We start from the raw sequence: 15,898 nt of genomic DNA, 5'->3' as shown, positions 1-15,898 counted from the left end.
CCTTAGTGCAAAAATTAAACAAAGCTGTACGTCAGCTCTTACTCCAGTGTGACCAATTTACAACACTCCTTACATAAGATGATTAGACACAACTTAGTGAAGACTTAATGGTGGATGATTTTGACTTCATCATGAAATCAACACAACTTCATAAGACATAAACAGAACCTCAGAGAAAGTGACACTTACTGAAAGTGGATGTATTGGCTCATCAAAAACAGCCAGAGATCTATTTGCATATCTATAAAAGAAGAATGTGCATTTAAGAGATTAATTCACAAATGGTTAATATCTTAGTAAAGTATCTGCTGGGAGTAGGGCATGGAGGGCGGAGGGAGATACTTCTTGTTTGCTTTGGTAAAATTTGTTCACCAAAACAGTTGTTGCCAGTTTTTCTCCTGGATCCTGGCCTTCAGAGGGTTTCTTGACCTCTTTTTCATCAACACATCACGTTCTGAACTGGGAAGTCTTTTCTACATTGATGAGCCAGACTTGCCTTTAAATACTGACTCCCGCTAACAGGCAATGGTAAGAAGCTATGTCTATTTTTACTCCTCTAACCTCATGGTGGAGTGGAACACAGGAACATTTTAGGAAGCAGTAGTTGTTGGCAATAAGGATTTTAGAACTTTTTAGAATCCATTAAGATTTCCCAAATCTTTCTTTATTATACTATATGTTTGCTGAAGTAGTTTGAGCTACACACTTAATTGCCTTTTCATTTTAAAAGAAGGCAGTCTTTAGTGAACTTTATAAACTAACACATTATGTGATTATTTAGGAAACCAGTGGTTTTCCTAATGTGGTCGGTGGACCCCTGAGATTCCCTAGGAGACCCATGATGTCAGAACTGGTTGTTGTTGTTGTTATTATAGGGTTTTGCTCTTTCCCCCAGGATGGAGCACAGTGGTACAAACCTGACTCACTGCAGGCTTGACTCCGTGGGCCCAAGCAATCCTCCTGCCTCAGCCTCCCAAGTAGCTGGGACAAAATGTCCATACCACCATGCCCAGCTAATCTTTTCTTTTTTGTTTTTTGTCTTTTTTGATAGATGGGGTCTTGCCACATTGCCCCGGCTGGTCTCAAACACCCAATTCAAAATAATTATCCCACCTTGGCCTCCTAAATAGCTGGGATTACAGGTGTCAACCACCATGTATGGCCCAAACTGTTCTTACAAGAATACTAATTTAACCTGAGAAGCTGATTGAAAATAAAACACACAAATAATTTATTACTTTTAAAAAGTATTAAGACATTGATTGCTTTCTTCCTGTTCAAGACTTGTAATGACTGTTTAAAAGCAAACGTGGGTAAAACTGATGGTTTCTCAGTATGAATAAGGGCAGTGCTACCGAATTATACCAGTATTCGTTCCACTCTTCACGGCCCCTGCAGTTTGTATCAAAGAGCATGTTTCACTGAAGAATGTCCTTGATGAAACAGTAAAAATTAATGATGTTACTAAATCTTGGCCTCTCTTTTTAGTATCCTCAGTAGAAAGTTCACATAAAGCGCTTCTGCATACTGAAGTATGGTCATGTTAAAGAAAAGCACTTGTGATTAAATTGTGAGCTGAACAAGCCAATTTTTCACAGTACACCATTTGTATCTGAAAGTATAACTGACTGTTATCCATAAAATTAAGTCAAGTGAGTCTGTCATTTCAAGGAAAATAACAAGTATTTCTCTATAATAAAGCTAAAACTTTCAAGCTGAAAATCTCAACTTTGAAAACTCATACGTACTACTGTGAGCTTGACGGCATCTCCATATTTGAAGACATTTTTATAATGGTGGTGATACTAATGAAAGTGAGTTTTTGACACTCTAAGTAAACCAAGTAGCCAATGCATAATATTGTAACAGCCAGTAAGGGGACAGATCCATTTATTGTACAAGAAAGCTCAGTGACTATTAGTGAACGAATTCATTGATATGTACAATCCTCTTATAGCTATTTTAATCAGTTAGCACTTCTGGATTTTGGTGGGGTTAAAGAATACCCACAGTAACCTGATAGCTTTATAAATACGCCTCTTTCCTACTGTATATTTGCATGAGGCTAGGGCATCTTTTTACTGCTTCTTTCCAAATGAATTGCAAACAAAGACATAAACAAATACACTTTGGAACCCTTAATAATTTAAAAGATTTTTACGAACCAAAAAACCCACAAACGATTTACTGTAGCACTGTAAAATAAGCACTCTACAGCTTATAATGTCTAGAGTTAGGACCTGACAGCGTGTTGCATATGACACAAAGTGATGAGCTGGAATAAGAAGACAGGTTTCAAAGAGCTCACCTGTGCTTTATGTTGTAACATATTGCCATGGTCACACTGTGGAGAAAAACAAAAGTTGTAAGAACTGATTTTATCATTTGTTAGGTCTGAAGATATATTTCCAAAGGCGGGGGAGGGAACCCTCTCAGTGGCCCTGGAATCGTGTATTCAAAACAATATCATGTGAGCACTTTTCTTTTGTTTTAGTCCTCTGGCTCTACAGCAAAAACAGGAGAAGCAAAATACTACGCAAAAGGCTGATAGAAGACTTGCGTCTGCAGATGGTTCTTAGGTATAAATGATGACATATTCTCCCTGTCATTTGCTCTTCTGCCCATAGAACCTTTCATTCTGTGCCAGTTACTTATATCTATGTGTTCATATGCTTACATTTAGGCCAGACAGTAGTGTTTTGCTTTTTAAGTTGCTAGGCCCTGCATTTCAGCTGATTTAGTACTCACCCATTTGTCATTATTTCCCTAAAAGCACAGAATGAATGTGCTTTATACCAAATAAAGTAATTTAAAATCGCCTATGCATGATTAGTAGAAAATTTATTAGTAAACAGCATAACGCATCCAAAAATCGATGACACTTGTAGCTCTCCTAAAATAAGCAGTACTAAACACAGAGCATAACACCACATCACACAATATTAATGACAGGTACTTCCACATTAGTTTATAGAAAGTATGAATGAACAAATACAATTCTTTGGATGTATGTTACTGTGTTCCAAAGACATCCACAGATGTTGTGTGTCAGGAAACAGGGGCTTTTCTTTGATAAGGTCTGTCCTTCCATTCACCCTCAACATTTAAAATGAAGCTGAGAATAATTTGAGAAGGCAAACTGGAGTTGTAAAAAGTAGGCCTTACAACATTATTAGCATCTAAGAGAGATATTTCTATAGTGCTTCCAACAGTGTCATCTCCAAATTATAAGATCACAAAATTCGAAGTTACATGCTGACAAGGACCACCGAACCTCACGTGACACTCCATGCACCGCCCATTTTACAGTTAAGAGAACCAAGGCTTAAAACGGATTCACCCAAGGTCCCTGAACAGTGCTCCTGTGAACTGCAGGTGTTCAGAAAACACTACGGTATGGTATAAATTGAAGCATATGCACACATAGATAGAAATGACTCGCACAGATGATAGGCTTTATGGGTAGAAAGAAGAGCAAATGACAGGGAAAACCTGTAATTTTTATGTTAGAACCATCACTTTTTCACACAAAGGAGGCAGCAGCCTCCACATTTGCTGCACACTGGATCACCCGGGGAGCTTTAAACAGGACCTCAATGTCAGCTGGAGACATTCTGATTTAATTGGTGCTGGGCATGCTTTAGGCATCAGGGTTGTCGGTAAAGTTCCCCAGGTCATTCCAATGTGCAGCAAAGTTGGGAATGACTGAATTAGGGTGAAGATCAGAATCATCTGGGATGCTTTTATCCATATAATGATGTCTCACATACTTCCTCATTTTCCTAAAAGGCTTGTGAGTGTCCAGAGCCGGAGGGAAGGTGGAGCTGGGAAGATGCATGTGTTTGCAGACATATGTTTTGAAGAAACAGTATAAGTGATTCTAATATGGCTCACTTCTTCCATTGAGAACAATGCTCTACTAACCATGAAATACGTTTTTCAAAATCTTTCCTAAAAGCCAATTTTCTATATTAACTTGCTCAGTAAACCTTTCTTTCATCAAAAGCAAATATACCAAATAATCCCTTCTAAAACTGGAGAGTAAATTAAAACTTACTATGCTTCAAAAATAGACTTCTAGTCCAGGCACGGAAGCTTATGCCTATAATCACAGCATTTTGGGAGGCTGACTTGGGTGTATTGCTTGAGCCCAGGAGGTTGAATCCAGCCTGGCCAACACGGCAAACCCCTTCTCCAAAAATATATATACATTTTGTATATATATTTCAATTTTTAAAAGCATCTTGTAAAATTTAGACCACACTGAAAGAAAAAGTAGGACTCTTACTTGTTTGAACAAGGGCAAGCTTAAAAAGTACTTTTGAATTGCATACTGAGACATTAGAATCTTTTGAAATCAGAAGAAGTCAGGGACTCTAGCCAAGAAAGAGTGGCTTTTTACTTAGGACTGAATACAAACATTAAGTGATGCCACCATACAGATCAAAGCTCAGGGCTTTAGACACAGGTGAAGTCCAGTTCTTGCTGAAACAGAATTGGATCTCAATTATTGTTATACATGAGAGAGGAAAGTTACATTATTAGGAGTATTAATGGCCATTTTTGATTAAAGTAGAAGTTACTAACAAATTAGCTTAAAACTAGTACATTAGAGACAAACTTAAGCTTGTAACTTAGTCGTGTTTATAGACTGGAAAGTGAAGTTAGGGATAAGGACATTAACATTCTGAGGTACCACTTGTCAAACTGTTTTCTGAAAATCAACACTCATAATGGAAGGACATGTTAATAATATTTTTTGGACATCTCCATTGGAGCTGGCTTTTTAAAACAACTTGAAGCCATCTGTCAAGGGTGTTGTGAAAGGGCATCTCTGATTGTGGCCTATGATGTGCTGGTGCATGATGGGAAAATTTAAATGCAGATACACTATGGTGCCACTGGAGGACAAGCTGTTCCTTCTTCCAAGAGTAGTTCCCAAAGTAGTGCCCATCGTGCTAGGCCTATGGCCCATAAAGAACTACTAATTTTTCCTAGAAACATCCAATAAAAAGCACCTCTCCTGCCCATTAGGTTCAATACTGTCATAACAGAAATGCATCAGATAAATAGCCATGCTTATTCTGGGATGGCTTATTTGTAACTGGCTTTCCCTTTTACCACACAGTGTCTAAGATTAAAAAAATTCATCCTTAGGTCCTGAAAAATCCATATATCATTGACATCAGCTTCTTCAACTGCCTGCTGAAAAGGGCAACCAAATGGCTGAACTAACAGCGGATGGCCTGCATGCTTTTAGCATACGGGGGTCTGTCACTCAGCCCTTGGCAACCTCGTTGTACTCACCATCCTAATATTTGGCTGAGATCAGGCTTGCTGACTGTGCTGTTATCCAGGAGTATGGTGGAACACGAGCTGTATTTTCTATCAAGATGCCATGGAGGTATCTGAAGAAGAAGGAAGATAGAGAAAGACATCACAGTAGGATAAACTTACCAAAGTTTGGGTTTTTTCCCTTTGTCACAATGTCAAACAATAAGGCATTAAGGTATTTTTTATACCCCGTGACCTGTCCGAGTGTGGTATCATGTGCAGCTCTATGGGAAACTCATTGGAGGCTCTCGTCACAGATGATGTTTGAAAAATGGGTTATAAAATGCTGCCCTTGATATGACACTGATCATCAAACCTGGCAAGCCACTATTATAAATTCCCTTTATAAATAATGGGAAACATTTATAATGGAATTTCATGTTCTTTTTCTGATGCAGGAAAAAGCACTGAGATTTTCTATTTCTGTTATTCATTAACTGCAACAAAATATCATACATTAAATAATGTTGACACAAGAGCATTTGATTGCAGTAAATGAAGACCTAATACTACATTTACTCCCTTACTAATCCTTAATGTGTGCATTCAAGAGAGAGTGCGATGGAACCAGTGTGTTAGAGCCAGAGAGTGTGCGTGCCAGAGCTGCTCAGTCACCAAACAAGTGAGGGGCCATAGGTCTCCCTGGGCCTGTTTCCTTGTGGGAGGATGGAAAAAGTACTGCTTTTAAGACTGTCTCACATCCAAAAATCAGATGATGAAAACGACTTTTGGAATGTAACTTTCACTTCATGTTTACATAAGACTGCTATGACACTACTCAAATGAGAACTTCTGAGAATACTCTGCATTCTTTTCAAAAGTTAATTGATTTCATTCTTTAAGTTATTTGATGCACATTATGGCAGATTCATGCCTCACTCGTGCTGCTTTCTGTCTGGAATATTTATTCCTTTCTCCCTTGTCCCAGCAAGCTTGACCTCATCCACCTTCTGGGATCCCTTTGCCTGCAGCCACACCACAAAACACTTCTGTTTTTGCGTACTCATCAGTCTAATTCACTGTGTGTTACATGCTACAATTGCCTGCAGGGCATCCCCCTCAAGAGAAAGTGAGCCTCTCCAGGAGAGGAAGAACCCCTTCTCTCCTACCTGCAGCTGCTTAGCACAGAATGTGGGAGAAATTAAGGAGTTCAATAAGAGCTTGACCAATATTCAAGTCAGTTACAGTTTGGAAAGTAAATCTTCCTACAGATACAAATGAGTGAAAATTCATCCACAGTGCTATCAGAGATATGACAGTGAACCTTTTGAACCCTGTAGAAAATCAACTATCTCTAAAACACTTTCAAAATATCTATTCTTTGTTGAGAGTGCGATAGTCAATACGCAAACTGCCTCCATTATATTAAGTAAATGTTCCTGCTGGGCAGGTGAGGTGGTTTACTCCTGTAATCCCAACACTTTCATAGGCTGAGGTGAGTGGATCACATGGTCAGAAGTTCAAGACCAGGCTGGACAAGATGGTGAAACCCTATCTCTACTAAAAATACAAAAATTAGCCAGGCGTGGTGCTGGGTGGCTGTAATCCCAGCTGTTGAGGAGGCTAAGGCAGAGAATTGCTTGATTCCTGAAGGCGGAGGTTGGAGTGAGCTGAGACTGTGCCATTGCACTCCATCCTGGGTGACAGATCAGGACTCCATCTCAAATTTACAAAAGGGAAGTGAGAGAGAGAGAGAGAGAGAGAGAGAGAGAGAGAGAGAGACAGAGAGACCGAGAGAGAGAGAGAGAGAAAGAGAGAGAGAGAAAGTGCTCTTGACTAAAAATAATCCCAGTAGCCAAATGCCAATCACCAAATAGTTGAAAAGATCAACAGCTTTATTTAAAACCACAAAATACTGATTATTTTAACTGGAAAAAAAATAACTCAGATGAGTTTTCTTTCCTCCTCTTAATATGCTTGTTTGCATCATGTTATCACACTCTTCCATTAGGGTCTCTCGCAAACTCATTAAAGACACAACAGGGTTGGATCTACTACTAATCAGCCAGTATGAAAAAAAAGGCAGGGTACAGAGAAGATCTCGTGGTTGTTTAGAAACCTATGCTGCATTTAAACATTGCTAGTAGCCAACAATCCGAAATATCCATAGAGTCCAACAGCATTTTGCTGCTTTAGATGCTTTGTACTGCAAATTCACTTCTTTCTTAACCAAAATCCAAGATGTTTTTGAACAACATTACTATTTGAAGGACCAAATTACCCTTTAAGATTGAAATGCTTTAACTCCAGCTGAACTCTTATGTTTCTTAAGCTATTCTGTTATAGATTACATTAACAGTGTTATGTGATTATATGTGTATACTTTTGTTGTCTGAAAAACAAATATGGCATAAAAAATAAAAATGGACTGATTCAGATACTTTCATTCAAAGGGAAAGAAGGTATCCCTTAATGTCACTACTGTTGAGGTAGTGCAGCGTAATACTTTAAAATAAGAAAAGTCAATTCTGAGGAAAATTCCATACATGAGAATAAAAATAACAGGAATAACGCACCAAAACACAGACTAATTGGTACAGCCTCAGGTGAAATCTGTCCCCGTTTTTTTTAATTAAAATTTCCTATCACTCACTGTGACCTCCACCTCCAAGTTCAAGCAAGTCTCCTGGCTCAGCCTCCCGTGTAGCTGAGACTACAGGCATGTGCTACCATGCCTGGCTAGTTTTTGTATTTTTAGTAGAGATGAGGTTTCACAATGTTGGCCAGTGTGGTCTTGAACTCCGGGCCTCAAGAGATCCACCTGCCTCAGCCTCCCAAAGTGCTCGGATTACAGACATGAGCCACCACACCCGGCCCTGGAGATCACGGTTTTCTCCCCACTTTTTATGACATGTTTTAGATGTTTTTAAAATAATTAATGACTTTTAGCTCACTTGAAAATTTCCAACACTTTGTGTGCTAACAAAATCGGCTCCATCTATGTTGCACAGCAATGGGACCACATGGCAGGTACGGAGTTTGAATAGAGTTATTACACAAGGCCTGAGTGGAAAAGTGTAATATGCTTATAATAGGTATAACTAGAAAATTGTCTGAATTAAGGTCATAATTATGTTCCATTAAACTTAGATTTACACTTACATATAGGTTCTAAATGTGGGTTAAATATGATGGATTGACCACAAATTTATTTTCTCTTCCTTCTGAAATGTCAGGAGAGTTAGTCGTAAAGTAAACATTATACACAGAATCAGGAGACAGGATTGACAGCAGATGATTCTGAGTCAATGTTGCAAGGTGGCAAGCAGATAGAGGAGTGGTAACTGACATAAAAGCACAACCCTGGTGCCCACAGGGAGTGACCTGAACAGAAACAAGCAATCCCGTGTATTTTGAAGAACCCAACACAGTCACCGAAATCATAGCACATGGTACCTGGGAAGGTAGGGTGAAACACAACAGAGCCGGCAAGGTCAATAGTAAATCTGTGGTTAGAACCGTAGGTCCACCTATCCTCCCATCTTAGAAGGAATGTGGATGTGTATTCCCTGGATATATTACACCTGAAGGTTTCTGAGCTCAGACCCACCAGGGATGAAACCTGGGAAATGGGAGAAAATGGCACACACAAAGGGAAACTCCACCTTGCTTCCCAACCCTGCTTCCAGAAAACCAGCAACCATGCTTGCACCGCCCAGGCAATATCACAACCAATTTAAATTTAACTTAAAAATCAGACAGCCTTAAAAATGGGCACAGTAAGTTAAAGACTTTCCTGCATAAATCTGACACTTAGGAAAATAGAAAAGAGTTAGAAAATTCACCAAAAAAGGATCATGCTAACAGCACTGGGTCCCTGTTACATTTCTAAGGAATCATGACAGATCGACTTTTAATTTAAACAATTAATTTCTTAACTTTTCGAAAGTTTACTCACAGAATATATGCGAAAGCTTCTCCTCTTTTCTTGCACTAAAAGTAAAAATATAACTAATCAATTTTGGTATAATAAAATACCATAGAATAAAAGTAGTTTCTAGTTATCTCATCATCACTATATAAAACAAGATACATCTGATTATCGCTATATAAAAAATCAATTAAAAAATTTTAATTTAAACAAAATTTAACATTTAAATAATCTGGCATGATGAATCTCTGTGTGTAAAATCTGAAAACACAGTTTTACTTCTTGACCTAACACATATTCTATTACGTTCAAATGAAAGAATCCCCGTGTAGATAAGGAAAGGCAAAATAAATTAGGGAATGTCTGTGATTACATTTCAACATCGCACGCTGAAATGTAATCCCCAGGGTTTGAGGTGGGGAAGTCTTTGGATCACGGGGGCAGATCCCTCATGAATGCGTTAGTGCCATCCCCTTGGTGATTAGTGAGGTCCTGCTTTGAGTTCATGGAGGAACTTTTTGGGGTTTTGTTGTTGTTACTGTTGTCGTTCTGAGACGGGGTCTCACTCTGATGCTCAGGCTGGAGTACAGTGGCGTGATTATGGTTGACCGCAGCCTTGACCTCCTGGGCTCAAGTCATCCACCCACCTTCCTCTCCAGAGTAGCTGGGGGTGCATGCATGCACCACCACATCTGGCTAATTTTTAAATGTTTCATAGACACAGGGTCTCACTCTGTTGGCCCAAGGTGGTCTCAAACTCCAGGCTCAAGTGATCTGCCCATCTTAGCATCCCAAAGTGCTGGGATTGCAAGTGTGAGCCACTGCACCTGGCCTGATCTGCTGATTTAAAAGCCTGCAGCACCTCCCACTCTCTCTTGCTCCTTCTCTCACCATGTGAATGATGACTTCACCTTCCACCAAGATCATTAGATTCTTGAGGCCCTTGCCAGAAGCACATGCTAGCACCACACCTCCTGTACAGCCTGTTGAACCGTGAGCCCATGAAGCCTCTTTTCTTTATAAATTATTGTATCTCAAGTATTCCTTCATAAAAATGCCAATATCTGGGACAGATGAGAAATTTAGCTAATAAAAACGTTTACCTATTGTATTTCTGAACCCCTATGCAGCAGTGTTTTGTTTTCTCATTCTACATTTACACATAGCTTACTTTCATTATCAGGATCTAATAGCTGACAGCTCTAAGAACCAGTTTCTGGCCAGGAGTCAATCGTGAGATGCGCAGGAATATCTGGCAGTATCCCGAATGACCTCTCGGTCATCTAGTCATACATTACTGATAAAATAAATGGGTCTTTACTCAACTGAAAGGTAGCCTACCTTAAACTTAAATGTCAAAATGAGTATGCCAACCTAACTGAACAGGGTATCCTCAGCACACACAATCATTTTGTTCTACCAATGTCCAAAGAATAAAAGCTCCAAAGAGGGACTTGGGCCACACTTTCTTCTCTACAATACCTCCTCCTTTGAAGTTGAACTGGTCTCATTGACACACATTTCTAACCACTGAAGTGACAGGGGCAGGGGATTGGTTTTCTTCTACTTCCGTACATTGTATGTGTGAGAAGCCCATGGCTCTTGGAAGAAACTGAGAAATTTAAGAATCCTAACCAGAAATTACTAGCTCAAGTCAGACAAAGTCCTCGCAAACTATGAAAATGTAGGTGAACGACCCCTTTTTCTTGTGCTGCATTAGTTCTGATGTTATTCTAGAACCCACAGTTCTTGTATTCTTGTCGTTAAAATTAACTGAAAAACATGATGTATGGCTTTTTGAAAATAGAGTAAGATAACAGAACATTATGAAACATAAGCAACAGTACAGAAAAATCCTACAGTTCTAATTCTCATCCTAAAACAGGCAGGATATGGAAACTTTACACTAGTTTCACACACTAAGGCTAATATGGAAAACAGCACAGGGCATGTTACGTTTCTATTACATTGCAATGAAAAAGTTGTAGCATCCACTTGGATGTGACTGTGGTTAGAGCACTGTGAAAAAGGAGGCCAACATCACAGATCCAATCTAGAACAATGGATTCTTTTGATTTGCTGCAGTGAAATCCAAGCTGTGGCCTAAATCCTATCAGTCATTATTAAAACATACTCTTTAGAGCAAGGGAAAAATGTCAAAGACGTATGAAGAAAAAGGCATAAATCCGTGACTACTACACTAAATCATGTGGCCAATTAATTGTGTTGGTGAAAATGTCACCAAATGTGTAAACACAAAGTCTGTATGTTTCCAAAAACAGTGACAACTAAAGGAAATTATATCACATGTGAAAATAAGTAAATCTATGAAAAGTTGAACATTTTTAACTAATATCTGAGTTTCTCTAAATACTCTCTGTAATATACAAGACAGAAAATGTTTAGGTTTTCCTTGAAAGCAGAAATAATATTGTCTTACCACTCATTTGATACTTTCTCAGGAAGAGTGTGCTTGCCCTTGGACGGTCAGAAGCAAGACCTGTAGAGGAAGAAGAGGAAACACTGTCCTAAGTGAGGTGAGTACAAAAGATTCTTTTTAAAGCGACATAGCCATTTTAATCACTTTTACAGTCTTGAGAAAAGCTTTTAGTAATAAATGTCAAGAAAATAAAGGCACCAATGTCCCAATTCCACTGGAGAATACAAAAATCACAGAATCTCTGCATGCATGTGGAGTAAAACCGGGCTGGGGCTGGAACTTCTTTTTCAACCTTGCACCTAAATAAACGGATGCAACTTTCAGATGAATCACATATATGCCCTCCTCCCTCTACTTATCAAATATAACCACCTTCCTCTAGGCTGCTATTACCAGCACATTTCAGGGAAAGTCTCAAGCAGGAAGAGATGCTGTGGTCAATTCCTGTGGTCAGACACCAGCTCAGTATTTCAAATGTCTTAAAACAAAGAGCTGTCTTGGGCAAAAACAATTTTTTAAACAGACAAAGTCTCACTCTGTTGCCCAGGCTGGAGTGGTGCAATGGTGAGATGGAGCCAGCATAACTCACTGAAGGCTCAAACTCCCGGGCTCCAGAGATTCTCTTGCAGCTGGGACTGTGGGTGTAAGCCACCATACCCGGCTATTTTTTAACCATTTTTTTGTGGAGACAGGGTCAAATGAGACATACTTGTAAATGTGTAATAAATTCTCAAAAATGAAATGAAGAGTCTATTTTGGGCTGTCATCAAACACTACCCATCTTCTACCTGGTGTGTGAAAGCACTCAGAGGCTTACTTTACGCCACCAAACAAGGACTTTCAAAAGTCCTTTCATGCTTTGTGTATAAAGGCAGAATTCATTCATATACTATCTTTGTTCATTCTTTCACCATTTTTTTAAATATTCTGAGAGAACGATATCTTTCAGCTACAAAGTCACATTCATCATGAAACTTAATTATTCTAAGGTTTAAATAAATTAAGAGACCAACCAAAGTAAACAGAAGAGCTATAAGACACTTCCTCTACAGCAATGAAATCTGTAGCATGCGTTTTCAATTTGGAAAACTTAGCTTTCATCCAGCCTGGGGCTGAGAAAGGGGCCACAACTGGGCATTGGGGTAGGGAGGAAGAAAGAAACCACCAGACGCAGCAGGGAAAAAGCATGAAGGGTGGGGGCAGGCACCAGGCAGGGCCAGTCCTCCTGCCTGGTGCATGGACCTGGGAAAGCTGGCTAGGGCCAGGAAGGAGGAGCCCGAGGCCGTGGATACCTCGGGGGGTTGGGGGGAGGAATGAGAACTGGTAGGAGTGTCAGCCAGAGGCGTGCCTGAGGGTAAACAGCATCATTCATTGCCTTACCTTTGGGCATCTCCTGGTCCCTGATGTGCTGCAGGTCATGGCCGTCGCCGGCTCCCAAATCCCGCAGGGCAGGCTCCACAGCAGTACGGTCTGGCGCTTTCGCCACCTCCCTCTCATTGATGTTATGGCTGCAGATCGGTTCTGCCCAGTGCACCCTGTGCTGGCTCTGCTTGGGTCTGGCATTGGGGAGCTCCGTGATCTCTCTGCTCGGCCTCTGCTCCTCTCTGCCTTGGTCTGCACTTGTGCTCGACACTGCCTCGTCGAGGTCATAGCTGCCGGACACCGCCCCACACAGCCAGCACGGGCACCAAATGGGTCTGGCACCGGTGTTGGACTTGTTCCTTCTGTGTTGGCCTGGACCTTTGCTTGCCACCGCCCCATTGATGTCAGAGCCGAAGGACAGATCCTCAGGCCACCTACGCAGACCTCGCCTGGGTCTGCCTTTGGGGCACAAACAACAACTCAGCGTGTTCCCCATGGGGCACCTTGGGTGCGCTCCAGCAACTTGGACCTTCCCTTGCCTCCCGGTCCGCACAGTTCAGCACTTCACCTCTTTGAAACACAGGCACGCTGGCAGGGCCAGCGCCTGGCTAGGGGGCCGCACCCCACTGACAGCTCACTCCCTGCCTCAGCTGCCTCCCCTGAGATGACTGGTCTGAAGGGAACCTGCTTGATTCAATATGGGTCTAGATACAATAAGCCTGAGAGTGGAGATTTCGGAGAAGACAGCGCAGAGGGAGTTCCTCCTTCCAGTGTTTTCTACCAACTGAAGGAGGTTGCCCTACCAACCTGGTGCCCAGGAACCAATCAGGCACAGTCTCCTCCACGAGGCGCCCTACCCACATTGTGATGTGGGAGCCCAGGCACGTGGCTCACCAGGCCCCACCCTGTTGGCAGCCCCGCCCCTACCTTTCATTCATGCTGGCTGCTGGGAGCTTTCAGGTTGCTCCACTGTGATGACGTTCCTAGAGATCATCACCTTACCATGAATTATATTAAAATGACTGTAACCCTAGTGAATGTTTACTGAGTGAATAAATTCCGTATTGTTTCCACAGCATGAACCAAGACCTTGGGCTGCCATGGGGTCCTCGGGCTGAATTGAACTCTGGCAGGGGCAGTCCCCTCACTCTCGATTGATCAGAAGGCTGCATGTGCTCTACATGTTAGAAGTAACCCTGTGAACTGGGACGTCCAGACTCCAAATGATTAGTAACATTTGCTTTGAGTTTTTAAAAAAGCTTTATTCGTCTAACAGTTGGGTTATTAAAAGGCATCCCCGTAAAATAAGGCACTTTGGCTTTAATTTCTATAAACAGTTTCATCGAACACTGACTGTCACATCAGAAATCAATGTGTTCTGACTTGTCTGTTTTATCTCCAGAATCAGCTTTTTTAATCTTCAATTAAACTTAGTGTGGTATGTAACAGAATCAAATGTTTCTATTATCTCAAAAGCATGTTCCCTATTTGATTATTTTTTCATAGAACCCAGGTCTCGCCCTGTTGCCTGAGCTGGTCTCAAACTCCTGGCCTCAAGCAATCCTCATGCCTCAGTCTCCCAAAGTGTTGGGATTATGGGCGTGAGCCAGCACACCAGGTCTGAAAATCTGTTTCCTAAGGAGTAATGTAGAATACATAACATCCTTAAATATACCACAGCCTTCTCCAACTAAGCCAAATTCTTTAAAAGTTCTATAATATTTAAGATTCAGTTTACTGTATTTCAACCTCCCCTAGAAACAATGTATTAAATCTTAGAACGCCCGTGCCATAACCTCACTTTTATGACAATTAGCGAAATATTTCATGAGCTTGGTAGAATAACTTGAAGTGGTAAATGAAAAAAATTAAAATACATATCCTGCATTTTATTCAATGATGTATGTCAAAGATAGTAACCTACACTAAAATATCGAATTCAATTAGAAGATGTCTCAAGCCACAAGATTTAACAATAAACAACATTGGGTCTAGGTAACAATCCCCAGCTGGTTCTGGGAAGCTCTAGCCCTGTGTGGTACTATGCTATAAAGATAGTGTCTCTTTTCACTGTCAGGGTTGGCTTATCCCTGAAGGTAGGATGGAGTCAGTGTCACTGCACCTTCATGACCCATCGTATTTACCACACTTTACATTTCTTTCCTAAATTAAATACACATCTTTTTGGGAGAAGATAGAGCACTACGTGATATGAAATACTAACCAAATAAGCACACAAAGAAAAACACAGATAAATAATAAAAACATTCAACTGCTGAAACACAGAAACATTAAGACATCTCAGTTTTCTTTTCCCAATGCTTGTAACACCCCCATCCATCACCGTATGAAAACATGGGAAACAGCACGTAGTATGACATGGGAAAGTTACATCTCGACACCATGGAAAACAGTTTTAGAGCTCCACCTTAATTTTCTACAGGTTCAAGCCTAGGTATTTTTCCCGATCCTCTCCCTCCTTCCAATCTCTACCCTCCAGTAAGGACTAGAGTGTGTTTTTCTTCTATATGTCTTCACATCATTTAGCTCCCACTTATAATTGAGAACATGTGCTGTTTGGTTTTCTATTTCTGTGTTAGTTTGCTAAGTCAGCTCCATCTAGGTTTTTGCAAAGGACGTAGTATTATGGTTTTTCCTAACTGCATACTATTCCATAATATATACATACCAAATATTCTTTATTCAGTCTACCATTGAGAGGCATTTAGATTGATTTCACCTTTCCTATTGTGAATAGTGCTGTAATGAATATACACGTGCATGTGTCTTTACCACAGAATGATTTATATTCTTTGGGGTATATACCCAGCAATGCGATTCCTAAGTCGAATGGTTGTTCTGCTTTTAGGTCTTTGAGAAATTGTCACACA

General features: G+C 40.5%; 1 long non-coding RNA gene and 1 pseudogene across 1 annotated transcript in view; both read left to right on the top strand.

The window, feature by feature from the left end:
* Nucleotides 1–11,234, top strand: part of LOC141581698 (heat shock factor protein 5 pseudogene) — a 29,263-nt pseudogene extending 18,029 nt beyond the window's left edge.
* Nucleotides 1–11,723, top strand: part of LOC141582659 (uncharacterized) — a 50,383-nt gene extending 38,660 nt beyond the window's left edge. The window contains exon 3 of the long non-coding RNA XR_012515613.1: nt 11,668–11,723. This is a non-coding gene — a long non-coding RNA (uncharacterized LOC141582659). The remainder of the gene's footprint in view (nt 1–11,667) is intronic.
* Nucleotides 11,724–15,898: the final 4,175 nt, after the last annotated feature.

The sequence above is a fragment of the Saimiri boliviensis genome, chromosome 1, assembly GCF_048565385.1.
Source record: "Saimiri boliviensis isolate mSaiBol1 chromosome 1, mSaiBol1.pri, whole genome shotgun sequence".
Lineage (NCBI taxonomy): Eukaryota > Metazoa > Chordata > Mammalia > Primates > Cebidae > Saimiri > Saimiri boliviensis.
This window is presented reverse-complemented; position numbering and strand designations above follow the sequence as displayed.